At 43.4% G+C, this 20,870-nt stretch overlaps 1 protein-coding gene across 1 annotated transcript in view; it reads left to right on the top strand.

Annotated features, from left to right (window-relative positions):
• The window catches only part of tspan9a (tetraspanin 9a), a 307,238-nt gene that overhangs the window by 140,246 nt on the left and 146,122 nt on the right, over nt 1-20,870 (top strand). The gene's annotated exons all lie outside the window — the stretch shown is intronic.

The raw sequence follows: 20,870 nt of genomic DNA, 5'->3' as shown, positions 1-20,870 counted from the left end.
TGGTTGGTATATTGTCCAGTTGTATTGGTTGGTGTATTGTCCTGTTGTATTGGTTGGTGTATTGTCCAGTTGTATTGGTTGGTATATTGTCCAGTTGTATTGGTTGGTGTATTGTCCAGTTGTATTGGTTGGTGTATTGTCCAGTTGTATTGGTTGGTGTGTTGTCCAGTTGTGTTGTCCAGTTGTATTGGTTGGTGTGTTGTCCAGCTGTATTGGTTGGTTGGTTGTATTGTCCAGTAAATAGTTCATTTAAATGCAGTTCTGACACCAGACATTTTTAGGAAATTGAAGGCAAAAATGCATATTAATTAATTAAAATGTGCCCAGGCAGATATTCACAGGCCAAGGTAATAATTTATTCCTGCATACGCCACTGTTCACCACCGTTAACCCTCGAGAGAGAGAAGGATGAGGCTGGCAGGGCACTGTGTCAGGCATCCGGAACTGACGAGCACAACCGACACTCTGGGAGTCAACCCAAGGCAAAGCTAGGAGGGGAAAGAGGTGCACCACCTACACCTACAGTATGTAGACCCAATGTGGCAACGCACGACGACAGAGCTCAAGACCCTGACACTGAGAAGGGTGTGGAGGGCAGCAATGGGCTAATGCACACAGAATAACTCTTCATACTTCCGGGCCGCTTCCCTTACTTTCACAGGTGATCCTGATGATACTAATTAAGGCTCTGTTCCATTTAGTGCACTTTTTAATTTCAGGGACCCCCATAACCCCCCGTTACACACCAGTACGCGGCAATTTGAAACCCACTCAAGGACACGTTGAGACCCACTGGTGTTATCAGAAGTGTTTCCAGTGTGCCAACACGCACAGTAGCAGCACCCTGACACTGTTTGACCAGAATGGAACAGAGCCTTCATTAGTATCAGCGGTAACACCTGTGAAGTATAGGGAAGGGGCCCAAGTTCTTTCCAAAATGGCGCGTGTGCATAGAGCCCATTCAGGATCCCTGAGTTGGTGTCTCCTATAGTCTGTAACTCTGCACTCTTGCATCGCATATAAAGAAATGGGGGTGAAAAAAACTTTGGCAAATCACAACACACTCTACTCAGGTTAGTAAGCAGTTGAATGGAATCAAGCGGAAGCAATAAAAAAAAAAAGGAGACAGGCACAAGACGGCACAAGCCTCTCAGGCAATACTCTGAATAAAATCGTATTATATCCTTAACTGACCATAAAGGAACAAATGCACATTTTATAGAATATAGCAATTCAAAATCACGACACTGATGGAAGTTGTTCCTCTCTAAGCGGAAACCCAGTTTAGCTTAATAGTGAAGCAGCAGCGATGCCAGATAAAGACATTTTTACTGAAGAGATTACAGAGGCAATGGAAGTTTGATCTATTCACGGTAACAGTATTCTCAGTTTGACTGTGATGTTCATTTTCTTGCAGAAGCGAGATCCGTGGTACGTGACTCTGAATGGCACACAGGTTGTGGGCACGTTATTGCTGTGTACAGTGCTCAAAGAAGGCACACACAAAGTTTGGTCTCAGGTAAAGTGGGCCGTCAGGTAAAATGAGCCAGCTAAGGTTTCAGCCTCCTGGCTTCTAGCCCTTTGTTTTAACAGCCAATGGCTGCACACATGTCTGGCTACAGCTGTACTTGACATAGTACAATGATTTGATTGGTCTATATTTTTTATGGTGGGAGGAGCAATGCCTCAAATCCAGACATTGGAGAACACTCGGTCACTGTCCGTGCAAGCAAATGTTATATACTTGTCAATGTTAGTGGCTCAATATACAATTATACATGAACTAAAATGGGCCACCCATTTCATGGGTGAGAAGCCAGTGAGGGTATAGGATGAAGTATACTGTACTGTAGTATGTTTGGGGGGGATGACACGCCATGATCCACAGCAGGAGAGACAAGCACAGATGATGAGAGAAGGGTGAGTGGGTTTAGTTTGTTATGCCAGCAGGCGGCTCGATCAGGAGCGCATGGCCTCAGTGATACTAAGTAACTCCCCTTGGTACTCAGTGAATTGTGTCACACAGTCCTTTAATCATCACCAACAAAAAAAAGTCACCAGCTGACATCAACCCACTTAAATGCCAGTCAAAGGTGCTGTCGCGGAGCGGATCTTACGGTCTCACTCGCTCTGTCCCTGCATGTGTGTGTGTGTGTTTGTGTGTGTGTGTGTGTGTATGTGTGTGTGCTGGCGCTGGCGTGCATGCATGTGTGTGTGCGGGCGCTGGTGTGCATGCATGCATACAGGATGAAGTGGACCAGAAAGCGCTGCTTAGTTAACATGTTTAACATGTCCCCCCCCTCCCTAGGACAGGAAGAGAATGGCGCATCTGCTCATTAACATGTGGAGCTGTGATTCGTACTCGGGGCGAAGACTCCACATCAGGCTTGGTTAAAGGGGCATTCCACTCATTTTTCCTGAAAGAAATCATTAACATGGTGAATCACATCTTGGTGACGTCATCAAGATGTGATTCACCAGCATGATTTTTTTCAGACCTACAGTTCTAGGAAACACAGAATAGGGGGATCTTTTTATTATTTCCACACAAGGTATAATAATGACATACTATAATACATTTCTCCATCATCCACTTTGGCCACCCGGATTCAAACCTGGTTCTAACTGGTTTAGGAAACCAAATGCTCTTTTGCTCTTTGGGCAGAGCAACTCTGCTACGTTCAACCTCACTTTGACCTGCCCCTCCATCAGGAACCCAGACTCCATGGTGGAGGGAAAACATCTTCCCTCAAACATCATGAGCTCTCTCAGAGGAGAATCCCCCCCTGGTCAAAAGGGAGATCTTAGGCGTCTGCGGGCTGCAGGCACGGTGCATTCTCCGCTACATCTCTATATATATGTTATGCCAGTCTACTGTGTAAACACTTAAGCCAGTCTCTGCCTTCTCTGTATTTTACGGGTCATCTGCTTTTTAGAATCTGTCAATACCTGCCACACAGCTCTGCCAATTCCAGGAGCAATTCCAGGAGCATCGTCCTCCTCGCGTCTCCACGGCTCTTCCTCGACTGTGAAATTACAGGCTCAGCTGAACAGATTGCCACTTTGTTCAGCAGCTCCGCTCCGATACATTTTAACTTGCTTCCCTTTTCCGTCGGCTGCCTGCTTGCTGTCCTCTGTTGTCTTTAGAATCATCACGTGGTTTGCCGTGGTTTACCGCTGCTGTCGTGTCTGTAGCTTTTTTTCTGGTGGCAAGTGGCGTGACGTGAGGCTCTCTTCAGAGCCTCTCCAAAGTGATAAAGGCATCACATGCAGTCATGACAAATTTATGAACAGACATGTCGAGTAAAAAAAGGCCTGTGTCCTATCGGGTTGAGAATGACCCCCTCCCTCCCCCATCCTGCACTCTCCACCGCTGAAGTGCCTCTATGTCAAGCTGTGTTAAACAGCTCAGGCGAGGTGAAGCGGGCACACTTCAGATAACCCGGCACTAACGCAGAGAGTCTTCTGAAAACCACTCTGTCATCAGAAGTTGCTTTATCTGAATATTGGATGGGTGGAGTGGGTTATACTGTCAATGGGTACAGTGCTATATTGAGGAGGAGTAGATGTGGGCAGTGAAAGACGAAGATGAAGAACCTAAGTGACAATCTGGACTGGCTTGCTGCAGGCCTCTCTAGAGCCACTCTAGAAAGCTGCACGTGGCTTACACCGAACATAGTCTACACTGCTCGGTCAGAATGTAGTAATTTAGAACAAACTGCATCTCCTGAGTGGACAGTTGACCGACTAGTATAGAGATGAAAGTAGCCTTGTAGCAAAATTGTCATATGAATTATGTAGAAATTTGTCATGAATAGGTGCTTTCCATATTTTCTTTTCTAAGAAAATGGAATAAGAAAATGTCACGTCATATTCCACGAAATTCCCACCATGCTTGACCCGCACGCCCATCGACCATGTCTAGAATTTCTGCGTTAATGCATAATGTGGCCTTCCTGTCTTCCGTGTCATATGTTGGTCTGTAGGCCTAAGGCCCCAGTTGTCTCTATTATACCACACCGTATCGTATCATATCATAGCATAGCACATTGTGATTCTGTGACACATGTCAGGCATATAGATTAGCAGGGCGCAGGACTGGAAAGAATTCAACTGAGCTGCACTGCATTCTGAAGGCTGAGTTACTGTACTGCATACGTTATAGCCAATCTATAAGCTCACAATGCCCCGCGGGTGAGACACGTTGTGAGCCTATAGATCTGTGGGTGTGTGTGTCGTACGATGGAGCATGAACAAGACATTACAGGCATAACATTGGGGATATAATGTTCTGTCAACTTGCATTAGCGCCGCTGAAATGGTTGATACCTGCCGGGTCTGAGGGGCCCGGGACCTGCATGCCAGCCTTGTAATGAGTATCCCTTGGGCCTGGACTTTTGAGCCTGCTGCTCTGAACCATGTGAAGTGCATGTGGACCAACGGGGTGGGCCGGGGCTAAATGCAGGCCCTTGGCACAGAGCTCCAGTCCATACCATAAGCCCAACTCTATCCGGTTTTGCATGTGTAAGTGCACGGCACTCGGATTTCTCTTATCAGGCAATGGCATAGTCTAGGAGGGCAGCCAGCTCAAGTCCCATACGTTAACCCATTTTGGACTGAAGTCGATTAAAAAAATGTCTTCTAAATCCAAACCTTTTTCTGAAAAACCCATGTTTCTATGTCAAGGACCCCCAGAATTATCTCTATTGGGCCACGGACCCCCATCTCAAAATATGTAGTTCCAGGGACCCCCCCAGATGCCAATATTTTAGTTAAAAATGTTTGCTCTGAAATATATTTTCACGATTTTTCAAAAATTGCAGACCTACAAGCTCGTAGCACGCCACTCGGTGGCGTGCTATGAGCTTGTAGATCTGCTATTTTTTAATAGCTAAATTATAACAATGTTTAAAACACCAAAACGGGTTCCCGCCTAAAATGGGTTAATCCTCCCGTGTGGCTCGAGGTTCAATCCCCAGCTGCAGGATTTATGCGCTACGATCCGGCTTCTTTCGTTTCTTCATGTGATCATTCTCTATTATTCGCCGTCAGACATTAACCTAGTGACAGAAGAGCCACTGGCAGCTCACAGCTCTCATCTCTGTATTCAATTATATAAATTATCACTGGAAATCATTTGCAGTCCGTGCACCGCTCGGGCCGTGGGAGGCCATTGTCTATTGACGGGTCCAAGCCGGCGGTGAGGTTGGCTGTAATTAAGACCCTGGACAACTTGTCATGCATCACGCATGTGAGAGACTGACGGGCCCCATCGATCACCACATCTCCCAGCTTATTACAAGTAAAGAGTGAGATTTTCCAACCTAATTCTAATTGATGAAGACTGCAGCAATGATTAATCAAAGCCATCTTCAGTCGTGGCTTCCAGTTTCCTTTCAAGTTGATGCGCTGTGAGCGTAGAGAGGCACCGCTGTGTTCCTATGAAGTCCATAACCACGTACTTCACACATCACACACTGTTTTTTTAAGCTCCAAAAAACGTTTATTATTGACGTTTCAACCCTTTTAGATCTTCATCGGGAAAGTATTTGCCTAAATACATGCAGGCATAAGATGTGTACACAATCTTCTGCGAACTTAACCACTTCAACTCTATACCCTTCATGGTCCGGAGTCCCCCAGGGCTCTGTACTAGGCCCCCAGCCTATATCTTTGGCCAAACTAGCCAATGCACTAGTTCACAACGAGCAGCAACACAACAGCTTGTAAATTTTGCCGAATGCTCAGCCCATAATATAGGGATGCTATAGGGGTTCATGTTATTTTAAACCATTCTGGGAACACCCTTTGGTGGGAAGTGGGAACCCCCTTTGGTGTTTTAAGCATTATGTCATGCTTTAGCTGTTGAAAAATAGCAGATCTACAAGCTCATAGCGCGGCACTGAGTGCCGCGCTATGAACTTGTATAGGTCTGCTATTTTTGAAAAATTGTGAAAATGTGGCGCAAATCTTTTTAAACTCAAATCTGTGCTTCTGGGGGTGTCCCTGGAACAACACATTTTGGGGGGTGGGGGTCCGCAGCCAAATACAGATACAATTCTGGGGGTCCTTGACAAGAAAAAGGTTGAGTAACACTGACAGAAACAGGTTTTTAAAAAAACTTTTTAGGATTTAGAATTAAGAATCGTCCTCAGGTCTAAATAGGTTAAAGTGTCCTCCTTATAACGTCTGCGAAAAACAAAATGCTCAAAGTATGTTGCTCTGTTTAGCATTCCATTTGTTGTATAGTTTACGCTCATTACAGCCCAAAAGGTTGTGCGCTTTCCCTCCCAATGTGGGCGGCAGGCTGGCCTATTGTCTAACACCACAGCTGCTGCTCAAGTCTAAACTCATAAATCATACCCTAATAACTTGCCAATGCACTTCTTCATCTCTCCTGCAGCTAACCAGCCCCAGGAGCCGAAAAATATCAGTAACAGATAGATTGATTTATCTCTACATTGTATATCATTCATTTGTAATAAATGTGCCTGAGTGAAGAGGCACTTGTTGTGTGGACGTTACACTGCACAATGGAATCCGCATGGAATAAAACAATTCACGTTTTACTGTGAATTATTACTTTATTTATTATAATGAGATGCACGGCTGACTAACCAATGTCCTGCAAATATGAAGGCCATCAAATTAGCGTTAACACTTACTGACCAAAATATCAACGCGAGCACACATGCGCGCACTCTCACACACACACACACACACACACTCTCTCTCTCTCTCTTTTTGTGTTGAGACTCGAGTCTTTAGTGAATTAGTTAGTGAATTACAGAATTCAATGAGTGGGTTAAAAACAAACAGAAATAAATAAATATAAGCATGTGTGTTTTTCTGTTCCTAAGGATAATTAGTGCAATTATCCTAGCACGTACATAACTCCTGGGATCTGGTGGTTGTGAGCGTTATAATTTCACACCAGTCGTTGCTGAAAGCAAAACAACACCACCGGGGAACCTGATGAAACCATTTCATTATCGCGGATGCTGCCGACATCCAGGCCCATTCCATTATCGTAGATGGTGATGGCTGCCCATTTCTCCCTTGCGTCGCCCGGCCCACTTTGGGTGTGTGTATGTGTGTGTGTGTGTGTGTCTCTTACTTCTCTTTATCTCCATATCTCTGATTTTCAATATGGCGTGTGTCTCCGATTCCTTACAGATGACTATGCATGGAAATAAACCCCACCCCCTGTTTTCTGTTCCCTCTGCCCCGTCAGCACGGTTTAGCGCTGATCCAATCTGGGCATGTTGTATCCACACACACACTCCTATAGGTGGCCTGACAAACCTAGTCAACTCACAATGAAATATGGCTCTGTAGAAAATAAAATGTGCACCAATAAGCAGAAATATGAGAATAAGAGAGAGAGAGAGAGAGGGGGGAGGGGGAGAGAGAGAGAGAGAGGATGCATTTTGAAAGTCAAGTGTCATGTCAGAATGTGTAGGGGAGTAGTATTGGATGCAAAGCGGGGCGGGGCGGATCAGATGCAGATGAACTCTGACCTCCGATATCCAGGCTGTCATTGATGCTGACACTCTATGCGGATTCAGCTTGTCACCATGATGCTAGCAGTCAGACCTTCAATGTCAAGCGTGCACACACACACACAAACACACACACACACACACACACACACACACACCCTCGCATGTACCTTGTGCTCTACTGCAATACATAATTTGACGGCTTTTGTTGCAAGCTTGATGCTTGATTTCTACGTTTTCAAAATTTCTATATCTTTCAAAAATAGCAGATCTACAAGCTCACAATGTGTTGCGAGCTTGTAGATCGGCTACTTTTTAAATGGGGCTTAAGATGCACATTTTTAAATAAATCTTCAAAGTAACTACCGTAGTAACTAAAGCTGTCAAATAAATAATAATAAAGTACAGTATAAAGTATAAAGTACAGTATAAAGTACAGTATTTCCTTTAACCCATTCTGGGCGGAAACCCCTCTTGGGGTTCTGTACAGTATTCAAAAAATTTAAATATTTGATGCTGCTATATAATATATATATTTGAAGTTTTTCAGAAAACTTAGGTCAGGATTTATAAGGCATTTGTAGAATCGTCCTCGGGTCTAAATGGGTTAAGTACAGTACTCTGTTACTTTCCACCACTGATATTCATACTGTATGTACTGAACATCTTGCAGTGAAGTTGAAGACGGACATGTGACCTGACCAGGGGTTAGATCATTGGCTCTATTCTTAGAATCATGCATGAATACATACAGACGTTGATGCTTGTACAGTATGTGGTTGCATCAGATGTTCATTAGACCCATACAGCTGACCCATACAGTACATACAGTAGATCGCTTTGTTTGACCACATCGTTTTATCGTCATTCCATACACTAGCAGTAGGCCTACCCTATAAAGTGACTGGTGTCTGTCTCATTTCTCTCCAAAAAAATGATTATGATAGAATACGATTAAGGATTACTGTCATTATGATAATCTCACACTTCATATCGCACACACCATACCTTACTTTCATTAGCTCTCTCTCTCTCTCTCTCTCTCAAGAAAAAAAACTATTTATTTTTTCGTTTTTTTAAATCGTTCCAAGGGCCACTAGGGGCAATAGGGGCAAGAGTGTGACACAAACATTAATTTTCTCTTTATTGTCTATGGCGTTTTCTTAAACAAGCATCGTTGAAAGACAAACATTAAAACTGTATATAGGAGGGGCTAGCGCCCCTCAAAAATCAGGATCAGCATCGGACCCAGGGGGGCAGTCAGACAGATATTTTGTGAAGCCACAAGGAAATCGGGATTTCCTGAAAGTTCATATAATGGCCTGTTGTGGCGCTGTCATTGGGCCCAAAAAAACCCATAGCCCCATAGAAGTCCATGTATTTGAGCCCAACTTCACCTAGACTGTATTACCTTAAAGGTATATTCAGTGATTTAACTCAAAAAACCTTAGTTTTCGTTTTTTGGCTGTGGGACCCAGCCTTTCGTCCAATCAAGATAGAGAGTCAAAAACGAAACCTAAGGTTTTTTGACCCCCAGGGGTTAACTGGGGACAGGGAGCAACTCCTTATATGGCCAGCACACTCTATAGTAGGGAGGATTATCACAACAAAACAAAAAAATAAGTGATATTTGAATTAAGTGAAATCACTGAATATACCTTTAATAAACATGGTCATGAATACTTTTTGCTTCCAGTCACTAGTTTAAAGTCTCATTTCTAATAATATATATAATAATAATATTATATATAATATTCTTTTTGGAAAATTATGGTCCCATTTATTAAAAAAATGACCATAAAGTCGCGCATGTTCTGAGGGGCGTGGCTACCGTTACAGTCTATGATCGGGATTCCCCACCCACTCGAGTCAAAATAAAAACCAGCTAAGAAGAAGGGGGGAAGTCCCGCCTCGTTGTCTGGGCCAGCCAATGGGCCAGCTGGGCCCAAACGGATCTAGAAAGATGGCGACTTACAATTCAAGGACTGACAGGCTTCATTTTACGTTCATGTTAGACCCGGGGAACGCTTTGTCCATATTTTTTACAGTCTATGATCGGACCCAACACTCTGTCACCAGTCAGTAGAAAATCCTTCAGTCTGATACTGGCTTCCTATCTATCATTCACTATGCAGTGGGAATCACAAATCTCTGTTTCCTCAGGAAAGCCGTGACTAAACTACAAAAGAAACGCATTCATGAGGTGATGAATAATAATGATAATGCATCACAATAATGCACGTACTGTACCAATGACTAACTTATTGCTTTGGGAATAGTTTTGACAGTTTAAGGTCTGTTTAAAGTGTTGGCCCGGTTACACAAGAATAGATAAAATTCACCCTATGGTGTTTTACTGCAAGTTGTACTGAAATTATCTCGTCACATTTTCTTCCTCCTGCAGTCACCTTGACTTAATGGGCCGCATACTGAAATGTGAGCTGATATTTGAATATTAATGTGGCTACAGAGCAAAAGCCAAATAGACGACAGCGGAACTGTCGAACTGGAAAGTCTGTTGTCCCCTGTATGCTGGACCCAGGGCATTATTTACATGAAGGGCAGAGAGACCTTTTCCTGCAGTCCTGTTGGTTCTGCTTCATCTAGATGAGGGGCTCTCAACGCTTTGGCCATATCTGGCGACCCCCCTCTGCACCCCCAGTACAAAATTAATTGACCGCTATAATAACTTTAGTAATAGAGAAAATACATGCATGTACTATGTAAACTCTTAATTTCGAGTTTTTTATAATGACATGTAAACATACAAAATATCACATAAAACCTACAAACACACATTTGCTTGCGGAGATGTGACTGTACAGCTAGGGGGAATTATGCCAAAAATGGCGGTGTGGAAAGAAGGGGTTATTACTGTTCCACACATATGAGAGAATACATCAAATATTTGCTTCCAGTAGGTATAGTGAGGGAAGGGCACGTCCAAAACATGTGGCCTAATGAGGCTAGGGTCTGGCCACGTCTTGGGCAGCCAGGCAGGGTCTGGGATGTTAAAGAGCCTGGCCAGCTTATCCCCTGAATAGTGAAGTCTTAAATTGAATTAAACCATGGCGTATTCACATTGAAGAGGTGTGAATACGTAGTGGGCTGTCCTGCCACATCTCCTCAGGGAGCTCTACACGAAGATCTCTCTCCCAGGCAGCTTTTGTCTCTCCCATGCATTTGTTCGTTTCGTCATCCCATAGCGCAGCAAATGGCGTTTAATCCAATTGACACCGCTTGATACCGTTTTGTAGAGACGGCCTACAAGCTCGTTCTATATACCAAATGAAAGCCAGAATTTCATAGTTGAATTAATTAATTAATTGAATTTGAGTGAGTTGTGACTCAACTCAATGAAAAGACGAGTGGTCTTGGCTCTGTGCGGGGTGTGGAAAAAAAAATAACGACACGAGGGTGGGGGGTGGGGGGGGGGGCACAACGCAACATTGTTCCATGGGCTATAGACTGTAAGACTGTAAGGTTATGAAGCAATATAGCACTAACGGGCAACGGATAAGGGGTCTCTTAAAGGCAATGGCACGTGGACTGGTGATTGGTTAAATTTGGTTTAATTATTGTAACGCCCAAACCACACCTATGCATAATATAACGGGTAACGGAGGTGTTTTGGGGATTTAGACAGGTAACCAAAATACCAACTTTAGTGTAGTAACACCCCTTCCCCACTGCTAAATCCCCAAACGAAATTGGAGCCCATAATGACCTCACAAGTTTCAATTCACGTACTGATGATGAGCGCTCTAGCAGGAAAGGCTATTTTAACTGCTAATCAATAACTCCCGTGCCTGATAGATGGCAGGGCGTGATGTTGATTGATGGAGGCGGAAGGCCCCGGGCAGAGCTGTCTCTTCTGCTTCGTCGTATCGAACCCTTGTTCTTTGGCCTCTCTTCCCCACCTGTGACGTGGCAGTATAATGCCACCAGACTGTGGAGACTGACCGGACTCAGAGCCGGAGCACCAATTTTGCACTCTTGAGCGGGAAATAAATAAATAAAACTCCTCGCAAATCGGACCGGGGAATAGCTGAGGAATAGTTCACAGCGTCGCACCGCACAGGAAAAAAAAAGGATACAGAGTACAGAGGGAATAAACGACCTCGCCCTGAGTGACGGCAGACTGCTGGGTGAGCGCTGGTGCTTTGGCATGGGGGGGTCAGATCAACATATGGAGTGAATTCGGAAGGGGGGGGGGGGGGCTACAGCCACATAAAAACACTGTAGCGTGCACGAGGAGAAGAACGAAGGACTGCATTACATTTTCTGCATTTTCTTTCACTTCCCAATACAAATCATTTTGTGTTTTGTACTACTTGTCGTATGACAGTATTACGTGTACAAGATCCCAATGTGTAGATCCCAATGTGTAACATGCTGGGGCCCTATCTTGCCCCTTATTCCTGAATCCTGAATTCCTGAATTTTAAACTATTTTGAAACACATTTTAAAATAGTTAAAATAGCCAGTCGACAAGCTCACAATGTGTCAATATAGATTGACTAGTTTAAATAGTAAAATATGTTTAGCCATAAGACGGAATATAGCATGCAAGATGGCGTACAGCTTGTAGATCTGCTATTTATTTTTTGACAATTTCTTTACAATTGCTAGTGCTCAGGTCTGTATGTAAGGTTTATGCAGTACATATTGAACGAATTAAAGATGGAGTGCCATGATTTTTTTGAACCCTAAAACATGATCATCAGGTCTTATTGTTATATAAGGAGGAAGATTTTTTTCTAAAAAGTGTACAGTATTTGTTAAAATGTCATTTTTATGTGTGCACGCCCACCAGTTCAGTAAGTATGCCTGGTTTGCCTGGTGGGTGGTAATCCACCTGAACTGAAGCCACAACCACACCCACAGCTGTTGTATGATACAGGGGGAGGGGTTAGGGGAGGGGCTGATAGTGTGATGTCACTGTTACTGTTCATTGACACGTTTGACTGTCAAGGTTTCAGCCTCCAGGAAGAAGCCCTAAATACAAAGGGAAGACGTCATTGCACATAACAACCACACCAAGGGGTCTAATGAAGTAATGTCACCTCATAAACACATGAAAAATTGGAAAAAGTACAAAAATCACGGCACTCCATCTTTAAAAATATTAACAATAGCTTGCATGTGACTAAATAATAGCTACATGGCCCAGGCCGTAGCGTAACGGTCTGGGCACCGGACTGGTGATCCAGTCGCGGTGTGCCGCGGGTTCGACTCCCGAACCCGACACGGCCTTTACCGCATGTCATCCCCCCATCTCTCTCCCGTTTCCTGTCAGCCTACTATCTGTCCCTTAAAAAATCAATAAAAAAATATCTTAAAAAAAAATAAATAATAATAGCTACATTGGATCTACTTTATTGGAACACAGGTTTCTTTTCGTCCGTTTCCAGCAGAGTAACAGTTTCCGACATACATGGTTTCCGCCCGCCGCCACAGAATGCAAGCTGGCGTCTGTTTCTCGCCGCTCGTATCTGATATGTCTTCCGCGGAGATGTTAATGTGTGTGTGTGAAACCGTAGAGAGGTGCTCGGGGAGTGATGGGCTCTTTGCACGAGGCCTGCGTCACTGTCGTTCCACCGCAACAGCTGCGGAATATCTTTTTTACCTGGCTGACGCTGCAAGTGTGTCGTATCGAATCCAGCTTGGCTCAGCCTCTGCTTGTAACTACACGACGAGGGCTCTAGAAAGTGACAGAGTTGCAAATGAAGGCCCGTGTTTGCATGGTACGTGCATGTACAGTATCTATGCACGCATGTAGGGGTGCAACAGTTAATAGAACTAATTAATACAGTAATCAATCAACAAAGTATGCAATATGTCTTGATTAAGAGCGTCTGCTAAATGCCTAAATTGTAAATTAGTGGTTAATCAGACTAATAAATTATATTGTTCTAGTCTTATTATTCAAAATATATATTTAAATTTATCAAATTAAATTAAACACGCTTCTCAATTATTTGACTATGGGACGCTGAGAAAATGTCCCAGATTTTGAGTTCTTGGTCATAGTTATATGTCTTATATGACTGACGTCATAGGCTGGCCACATGAAGTCCGAGAGACCTCACATTGGAGCTGCACTGTTCACACAAGGAGCTCTGGTTTGATTTTCGTCTTGTTTCCAGTGTTTTCAATGCTATCAAAATGTTCATTGAGAACGTTGTGTTGTTCCCAATCTGTTCTGCGTGCCAGCCTACACTGTGCATTAATTGTTAATTTTGTAGTGCACAATGGAGTGGTTATACACTGGAGAGCAAAATAGTTGTTATAATCCACTGCTGGGGGCGATAGGTCAGACCAAAGCTGTTTTCTTTGTGCTCCCAACACGCCAACAGTGATGTGAAGCCGTCTGATGACAATAAGGCAGAGATGCATATTCCTCTCGTCACATTTCATGAAGTCAAATTTCCAATGGTATTCTTCTGTGCCAAGTTATTTACCTGTAGTTGTACAGGTAGCCTATATATATGCATACTAATGATGTATGTATGGCATTCAGCTCATGAATGCTGCGTTTAAATAGATTTCACACTTCTTGCAGTGGTTTGGGATTTCTGTCAAGGCACAAAACGTGTTTCATTTAAATCATCTACAGGCAATTTTGTTTCAATCTCGTGCTGCCCAAACTGTGGCTACTGGTGTGAGAATATGAAATTAATTCATAATCAACAGTCCCCAAAGGGAATATATAGCATTTTTTTGAGCCATCAGCATAATACTGTATGTGTAAGTAGCTGAAATCAGGAAACTGTAGCTGGAGCCAATTTGAGCACAGGCCTGTTGAGGGACTCCTTGTGTGCAGACTTTAATTAAGGAATATTTTACGGCTCAGCATAATCCATCTGTTACGGTATGTATGGTACAGCACGACATGCAATGTGATTGGTGGGTTTACAAAATATTTAGGGTCTTTGATTACTCTTATTAGACGGGTTACCATATGGTTAACCTCAATATTGAATGCCTTTATCGTGTTACCCAGATGATATTGCTTTTGTTCATGAAAAGGACTGCATAATTAGGTTTCATTTTCTGTTTTGGGGAACCTATTAGCCTTATAACAATCCACGGGGACGTCTAATCAACACTGATTTGTTGTGTGTGCGCGTGCGTGCATCGTACGTGTGTGCTGCATGCTTGCTTTGCCAAGTCTTTTCGACTGAAGTTGGATGAGAGGAATATCCAAGTGATGGGCTAATCACAACATGCATGTTCCGTAACCATGATTGTCCGACTTACTATACAGTATTCCGGAGTGGTTCTGTGAACCGTCAAAGGCTGCTGTTTTGTGCTTTGTGTTTTGGTGCTCTGGAAGAACTCCTGTCTCAGTCGTGAATTCTACCACATAACATAACCGGGTTGGCTGGCCCAGTTTTATCCACGTTTGACATTCTGGTGCACCATTTGGTGGAAATGGCACATCTACAAGCTCACATAATATGTTCTATTGGATACTTTTGCTGAAGAGATTTGGTATAGAGCGCATGTATAAAGTAAGTGGCTAATCTAGTGGCAAAGTGAGTTTAAGGTTGTTTAATGGAATCAGATAGGACTTTTCTTTTTGGATGTATGGGCTGTCGAGGCCAGAAGTAATTTTTTGCCACTCAGTAGGCGTTCCCGCATAAGTTCCGGGTATGATGATGATGTCACAAGTCTTCCCCTCTATAGAGGGGAAAAAGGAGACTTCAGTCAATAAAGTAGGGATTATATGGTGATGCACTGCACTGTCCCCCAAATGTACTCATAAAGATCCTGGTAGTTTCTTACACGTCGTAAACGTTAGTATAGTTTTACAACATCTGGTCTCAGACTGCTAATGTGATTTCACACAACACAAGCGCTCCCTCGACACCACAGTTTTTCATGTCATGTTCATCATTTTAAATCCAGTATATTGTTCATGTTGTATTGTAAACGGTAACCGCACCGACATTTCGCTGCTTGTACCCAGAGTTGGGGTCTGTTACTCATAAAAGTAATGCACTACATATTACATATTACTTTTGAAAAAAGTAATGCCTTACATTACTTTATTACTCCCTGGAGAAAGTAACTAGTTACATTAATCGTTACATTACTTTTGCGTTACTCCATAAAATCAACTGAGATGCATTGTCAAATAATTTTCACTGAACTGCCACACACTTCTTTATTGGGTTAGGTAACCCAGAATGGAATTGTGGACAAAATCTTATCCTACGACAACAACAATTATATTATATTATTACAATAATATTTAGTTTGGGGTCTGTGAGGCCAAATCTCATCAAATGGTGGTCCATGGCTAAAATGCAGAATACATGCTGGACCTTGATATGAAAATGGTTGAAAACCACTGTACCACGTGGTTCTAGGCAAATATTAACTTTCCCAATATATATTCAAAAAAAATAATGAGACTGAGATAAATCAGTAGCCTATATGTTCACAGTGCTTTAGGATCCCTTTTTTTATGATGTGGAGTCCCCTGCTCCATTGCTCATTAAATGTAGTTTTTCATTTCGGTATATTTGGTTTATTTATCTCTGCATTAACTAACTAGTGATTGTGAGAGGCTAGTACACGTTCTACAACAAACAAACAGACCCTCCCACTGACAGTGTTGCCAGGTTTTAGAAGAGAAACAAGCAGCCATGTCTATGAAAACAAGCCCAAAAGAAGCCTGACTGGTCTATTATAAAACAAGCCCAAAGTCGCTTATAATAAACGGACATGGCAACACCCCAACGCCTGCTCTGTCTCTGTGACAGTGGGAGACTGGGAGCTTGCTGTGCTGCGGAGATTTTAATACCGAGACGACGTAAATGACAGTTATGACACAAGCACTGTAGGCTATATCACAAAAAAACGGACAATGATGTGTCCGGCCAGGTTGAGTTGGGAGGAGGACAGGTGGGTCTAAAACCGGACGTCTGGCCACCCTACGAGTCCACGACAGTAACGACAAATGCTGTGCTGCTGCTGATCTGACACCGGTTTGACATGTTCTAGTCCGTAGTCAGTACTGCGTACTGCGTTGCCAGCGCACCATAGTGTTCATGTTCAACTCATCTCCGTAGTGTGCATTATTCTCCAAAGCAACACTGCTGAAAGCAGCCACATGATGCAAGTAACAAGGCGCTGCAGCGACCAGTAACTGTAGTGTGATTATCAAATTTGGAGGAGTAGTGTCGTTATATTACTCGTTACCGACCAAAGTAGTGTCGTTACAGTAACGAGATTTTCCGTTACTCGTTACACCCAACTCTGCTTGTACCTGTTTTAGTGAGTGGCAAATACACCCTCTTGATTGGCTGTGGTCTCGTCAACCAAGGAGCCATGCCATCTGTTTGGTCGCGGTGCATTTGCTGTGCATACAGTCCTCTGGATTAGCCAAATTCGGGTGGATCAAACATATGCATAATTCAAAGGGTATGGAATACTAAGTGAGGGCAGTGATAGGTCAGAGGAATAAGGTACTTTTGGGGGGAGAAATAATTGACAAACATGCACATTTATTGAACAATGATTGAAACCTGACCATGTGCACATGGGGACTTTAAACAAATCCTGCTCTATTCAACAGAGGCACCTCTTTCAAACTGCCATCCTATTTAGGCATGTCATTTTACTGTATGTATGCTATTCTATTATTATGCTTAGGTGTTATACGGTGACTATTCAGTCCAAGCTTCTCTCCCTCTCTGTCCATTTATCAATCTCCGTGCCTATACATACTGTACCCGTGTCAAATAAATACTGGATGCGTGAGGATTATCATCACATATTTAGTTGTTTGAAATTCTTTATTGAGAATAACCCCTTAAAATGAATCATCTCGTTTTCAAGGGGGCCCACAAGGTTACAAGATTACATTTAGACACACAATTTGGCAGACAGACAGTTGGCAAACAACAAAACAAAACACACAAGAATACTTACTTACAACAACAGAACAACACAGTTTGTCAACTGAATTGGTTAGTTTGAAAGTTTGTTTGGATGCATTTGTGTTTACCTTCCAGTTGGACAGTATGTGTCATGAATCATGATGTACACAGAGCATGCTGTCTATTTACCGTCATCATGTTTGTGGTCCAATTTGTGTCTGAACACAGTGTACGTAACGAGCTTGATGGAGGACTGGACGTGCGAGTCAGGATAGGATTGGTAATTGAATCAAAGATAATTGTTTCAAAAGCTGACAGCTCATCACTCTAATTAGAAGCTGCGGCATTGGCCCCTGGCTCTCTTCTTATGCAGCCAACAACAAAGTGAAACCTCCGCTTCCACAGCGGAGAATGTTTAGTGTTTTTTTTTTACCGAGGGGGGTTGTCTGTAAGGGTCCGTATACAGTGTAGACACCAGGAATGTTGATTTTGTGCAATTAATATGCATTCATGCATTCACTGCTGTTTATTACAGAACGTAAATATGCTATAATGCGATAACGATAACGAGGTAGATTTTTCACCACGCATAAAATCACCCACCACCAAACTACTGTAATAGATAGATTAGCCTCGCTAAGTCACTCCTTGTGTGTGACTGACTGACTGACTGAATCCTCATTTAATTGTTGAAAGACACGCGCAACATCGACAAACTCGACAGAAATGTGTGTGAGCACTTCATGTTGTACTGGGAGAGTTCATTCAATTCAGTTTGAATTGCGACTTTTTGATTGAATTATTCAATTACCATATCAAACAGAGAAAAGGCTCTCGGATACGCTCATTTGGTCCCATTTTGTTATTTGTTTTTCTCACTCGGTGTCAGTAAAATCTTTAATTGGTCCCCTTTCCTATACCCTGCTGTCTCCATACGTCTACAGTATATATTATATACACATTAGAGCCTCTTGCTCTTAGTTTTATAATGAGCGTGAGTTCAGATGTCTGAGTATAACTGCAAAGACACAAAAAAGTCAAGGCTGTTGGTAATTCATAGAGTCTAGACGGCATTGGAAACATTTCCATTCAGAACGCCTCCGCATCGACTTCAGATCATTCAAATTGAGACGGAATATTTGATACATTTACTTCATCAGTTCATATGCTGTAGCTGGCAATGGAATGAAAGGCATTCAGAAAACATTCACATCCATCATTCACGTCCACATCCAAACAGCACTGACTCATTTTGAAAAATAATGATTTATCAGAACGGAACAGAAGAGAGATATGATCACAGGAGGCAGGTGGGTGGTTGGCTGTATCCAGGGTGCTGCTTAGCTATGTTTGCCTAATCTTGTCTTTCTGGTTTGTGTTAAAATCTTTGCATATCAGAGCAATATGAGACCATACCTCTGGCAGGTTTAGTCCACAAACTGACTCACTGTATACTTATTACTTAGCAAAACTGCCCACCATTTTCCATAGCAAAGTTAGTTTTCTTCACAGCTTCACAGCACTGTAATTGTTGCCTTTTTGATGCAATTGAAAAAGCTCAGATTGTCCCTGGACAAAAGATATATTTATGAACTGAGGAGTTCGGGGCGACCGCACCTTTTCTGCTGTGGAACAGCCTGCCCCTCTATATAAAAAGTGCCAACTCCATTGAGTCTTAACGCTTAAATCCCTTCTTAAATCAACGGAGACAGCGCTTCTTTCACCTGACAAATATCACTACGTGATCATTTCTTCTTTCACTCTACACCAAATCTCTTGTGACGCCTTATGAGCTTGTAGATTGGCTATATATTCCACGAATGTTCGCACCCCAAAATAGAGAATTAGGAGATGGGGCTACTGTATATAGGCTCATGTGGTTAATAACCATAGATACGGCTAGATGAGTGCATTATCTCACTCTCAGCCAGTGAGGTGAAGAGAGTCGAATGCCGCCATGAGCACTGATTTATAGCACATCCATCAGTGTGTGTTGCTGCATAATCTTCCTGTGTGTTTGGACAGGGGTTTCCACAGAACAGCACTTTAGCCGGTCACGCACCGAGGAGCTGCTCAGCTCAAGTTCTCCTTGGGATCCTCACTGTGCCAGATAAAAGATCTTCCACTGAGCCGTTAGTGCTACTTAGGGGTCTGGCGATTTCATGGGAAGCAGACATTATCTGTTGCTTTCTCAGCAACGGTTGATTCATATCTAACAGCAGCCACGCGTGCCCCTGCGCACACGCACACACACACACACACACACACACACACACACACACACACAAACAGGTGTGGCGGCCATTAATCCTCAACAGAATGGTTCTTTCTAGCCACCATCAATAGATTCATGGCAATTTGCGACGCTCTACTGCCTCCTTATGTCCTCTCCTTTCTCCCTGCCTCCCCTTGTATCTCATCTCGTCTTAATTTAGCTCCCACTCCCCACCTTCTCTCTTATCGTCGCCTCTTCCCAAATCCCCTTTCCTCTCCTCTCATCTCCTCTCCATCCCGGGTTCCGTAGGGCATTGGACCTTGGATGAGGTCCATGTGTGCCAGACTGATCTCTGCCAGGGTTTAAGGATCATGTGGCGTGTGTCTGTTAACCTCTGAGTCTGAGAGCACAGAATGTGTTGACCATGGTCCATATTGACGGTGCCTGCTGGTCCAGAGACCAGGTCCCTGAGCCACAGTTTGAATACTAGTCTGGCCATATTGAGGGGAGGTGCCACCCAGCTGGAGGTGTTGGAGCCGAACTGTACTGGGGCTGCCTCCTCTCCGTGTGCCTCTCTAGTATGCTGCTTTCTGTCTGTCTGTCTGTCTGTCTGTCTGTCTGTCTGTCTGTCTTTTTCATTTTCTCACATCTTCATTTTGATTAGATTGCTTTGGAACTATAGCCACCTATAGACTATATAGACTCACCTCAAATGTACTGTATATCCATCCGCCTGCCCACATCTCTTAGCCTCATTCTCTCTCTCTCATTCTCTCTCTCTCTCTCTCTCTCTCTCTCTCTCTCTCTCTCTCTCTCTCTCTCTCTCTCTCTCTCTCTCTCTCACCTTCCCCCAATGCTTGCCTCTCTGTGGGTCTGTACAGTATAGTGTTTTATGATGAGATTGTTATATGGGAACGATGGTATATATATGCAGTATATGTCCTAGACAGCTTATGATTATGCAGCGATCGGTATACCTGAATGCCAAACAGCAGGGCTCCACCCGTGAGACGGAGAGATGAGATGGTTTCTTTTTTTTGCCGGGGCAGACACAGTTGTAAAAGCTCCTCCTGGCATAAAAAGCTAGGCCTTTTATCCCTCCTGGCCCCTTGGAACCCGACGAGAATGAATGGGAGCAGTAAAAGATAGATGGACACTCTCTTTCTGTCCCTGCATGCCTCCTCTCTTGTTCTCGCCCTCGTCCTCTCAGGGCTCCATCACTGCCTCCTTCTCATTCATCATTCTTGTTGAACAGAGGTG

The sequence above is a fragment of the Protomyctophum parallelum genome (genome assembly GCF_964188405.1).
Source record: "Protomyctophum parallelum genome assembly, chromosome: 4".
NCBI classification, from domain to species: domain Eukaryota; kingdom Metazoa; phylum Chordata; class Actinopteri; order Myctophiformes; family Myctophidae; genus Protomyctophum; species Protomyctophum parallelum.
This window is presented reverse-complemented; position numbering and strand designations above follow the sequence as displayed.